This window comes from Geotrypetes seraphini, chromosome 10 (assembly GCF_902459505.1).
Source record: "Geotrypetes seraphini chromosome 10, aGeoSer1.1, whole genome shotgun sequence".
In the NCBI taxonomy this organism is placed as follows: Eukaryota; Metazoa; Chordata; class Amphibia; order Gymnophiona; family Dermophiidae; genus Geotrypetes; species Geotrypetes seraphini.
Window position 1 is genome coordinate 58,576,882 of NC_047093.1, and position 3,369 is coordinate 58,580,250.

Genomic DNA, 3,369 nt, shown 5'->3' on the forward strand with positions numbered 1-3,369 from the left:
GGATTGATCTTAAAGCTAAATGCTGAAAGCTAAGTAACTTTATATATGTTCATATGAAACGATAAGATAATTAACATTGACAGAAAAAATAATTTATAATGAAATAAGCAAAGTAAAAAAGATAAAATGGAGGAGGAGGTTCCGTGGGGCAAATGAAGAATTTCTCCCTTCAAACTAAGCTGTTTGTCAGGTTGTCTGATACCCCATACGGTCCTCAATAATGATATAGTTCATGAATAGTTGAACTAGACTGCTTTCGTGACTCTGTGATTCTTTGGTGTGCATGACTTTTGAGATTACCCATTAAAAGACTATTTGATTGATTATGGCTTAAAGCTCTAATGCCTGTGCAAAAGTCCTAATACTGCTTGATGAATTCCCCCCTTTAGTAACTTTGCAGCTGTGGGGCCACCTTTTATAAGCATAAGTTTATTTGACCTAGAAGGAAACATTTCTCTTGCATGGTTTGGAGTTAAAGTGTACCTAATAAAATATGAACATATGCTGACAAAAAAATTGTGCATGTCAAAGAGCAAATGCAAATTGTATATGTTTAATTGTCAAAAGGAAAAATATAGAGTAGACAACCCTTTCCAATAGTTTTAAAAAGTGTTTTACCAGAGGTAGAATCTAAATTAAAACAGTTAGTAGATTTAAAGGGCTAGATTCACTAAGGACACCGATCATGTCCCAACCACTTTGCAACCCGATTGTTCCCCGACCCGATTCACTAACCTTGGTGCCGATCAACCTCCGATACGCGCATGCAAATGAGGAAAATGGCATGCAAATGTAGGAAGGTAGCGATTCACTAAACAGTTTTAGGCACACTGACTGGGCTGGCCGATCCAAAAACAAGTGACTGCTGGGGACCAGTCGCTCACGTCCTTTCCGACCGACCTGCTCTCTGCCTGAAATCCCAGCCCTGCAGCCCTGAAACCATCCAAAAAGTGCTCTGTTCTTTGCTGCTCTCCTCTCTGCTCTATTCCGCCATGCTGCCCTGCTCTTTGCTGCCCTACTCTTCTTTTCTTAAGAACACTTCATACCCTGGCCCTACTTTTGTCCCTTTGCAGATCTAGGCTTCATTTGCCAGCTAGAACATGAAAGCCCATTGAAGAGCATTAAGGATTCCAGGCAATGAATAGAAAATGCAAAGAATAGCAAACTCTCCTGCTCTCTGCCACCCTTCCCCACAATGCGAGCCTGTGGTTTTAACCCACGGGTTTAAAACAGGGCTGTACTGCGGGGAAGGGCGGCGTAGAGCAGGGGCGGCACAGACTTCTTCAAGTGCAGGTTTTGACTTGTTTCCCCTTCATTTGCCACCTCCTTTTCTGTCCTCCATCTGGGCTCTCCTAATTTTCCCTTAATATGGCTTACTAATATATTTTGATGCAGAGACAGCGCAGAATTCATGGTGAGCAAGCACATGTGCAAACTATCTACAGGCACAGAAGATGGTCTGCGGATGTGTCCGTGCAGTCGGTTGGGGGCGTGACTCTGATTGCCCTCATTTGCATGAGGACGCTTCGTGAATCAGCTCCCCGGCCACGGATCAGATCAGATCTGTGAGCTTAGTGAATCTAGTCCAAAGTTAGGAGCAGAGCTCAAACTCTCTGTTTAAAACAGAGAGTCAATTTCTGCCTTGTCATAAGAAACAGAAATCTGTGCTGCTGAACTGAATTAGGTGTTAATTATTTTGTGAGCTTCAAATGGCCTGTTTGGAGCAGTCCCCTACAAATCATATATATATATAAAGAGGAAAAGTCAGTTAGCATTCTTTCTGAGAGGAGGAGGGAAGAGGACATTTTCTTTCTGAGAGGAGAAGAGTAGAAGACATATTTTTGGGTAAGTATACATTATTTTGGGGAGAAAAGCTCAATTGTAGGTTCCCTTCTAAAGAGCTTTGGGGAGAAAAGCTCATTGTAGGTTCCTTTCTAAAGACAGTAGATCTTAAAAGAACAAGCGTTACTTACCATAGGATAATAGCCTTTTATAGTTCTATATACACAGTTTTGTAAGCGTGAATCTGCTGATAGAGAGAGTTTCTGGCAGGCAAAGCAGCGTCTGGTTAGTCTCCATCCTATATAATAAAACCCTACCCGCGCATGCGCACTCCTATCTGCATGCTTCCATGATCCGTAGGTCTGTGGCCGCAGGAGTGCGCATGCGCGAGTCCCCAGTCTTACTTCCCAGCACCTATCACTTGCCGGCAGGACTGGACGCCAGTGTCGGCTCCTCTCCGTGTCGGCTCCTTTCACCAACCGCACCAGCTTCTGAGAAGGCTTCCGATGCTGGCAGGATTGAGAGGAGCCGCGGTGACACCTCGCGGGGCGGGAAGAGAAGCCCAAAACACTCCAGCTGCAAAGGGATGCCGCGGACCCAACTTCAAACCAGCTGATTCCAGCAGCGTGTGCAACACTCTACACACGCTGCTTCGGGGCCTTTTACTGCCCTGATTTGCTCTGCCACGTCTCTGATGATGTCATCAAGGATGTGCCAGAGTAAATCAGGGCAGTAAAAGGCCCTGAAGCAGCGTGTGTAGAGTGCTGCACACGCTGCTGGAATTGGCAGGTTTGTCGGACCGTGGGAAGGGAAGGGTGGGAGCGGCAAGGGACTAAGGGAGCAGGCAAAACCGAAGGAAGGGAAAGGGGGGGGGGTGTAAGGGAAATGCTGCTGCTGCACAGGGAAGTGGTGTGGGATGGGAGGGAATGCTGCTGCTGCTGCACAGGGAAGGGGGGATTTAAATGCTGCTGTACAGGGAAGTAGTGGAGGGGGAGGGAATGCTGCTGCACAGGGACATAGAGGGGGAGGGAATGCTGCTGTGGCTGTTGCACAGGGAAGTGTGTGTGTGTGTGTGTGTGGGGGGGGGGGGGAGAGAGACAGATAGATAGAAAGAAAGCAAGCCAGACAGCGAGAGGAAGGCAGACAGAAAGAAAAGAAGAAAGGCACAGGGGCAGAGAGAGACATAGAAAGACAGACAGACAAAGGGGGCCAGGGAGAGAGACAGAAAGAAAGACAGCGGGAGGGAGGGAGACACAGAAAGAAAGACAGACAGACATATATTCTAGCACCCGTTAATGTAACGGGCTAAAATACTAGTTTAAAAATAAAAGCACATTTTAGAACTAATTAATAATGAGTAGACAACCCTTTTCAATAGTTTTAAAAAGTGTTTTACCAGAGGTAGAACCTAAATTAAAACAGAAGATTTAAAGTTAGGAGCAGAGCTCAAACTCTGTTTAAAACAAAGTCAAAACGAGTTATCATCCTTTTCTCTATTATGCATTTTCGCTCCTTTTCTTGATATTTCAATTTTTGTATAGGTAGACAACTCTGAAAGGCTCTTCTTTTAATGTAGGTAGTATATCA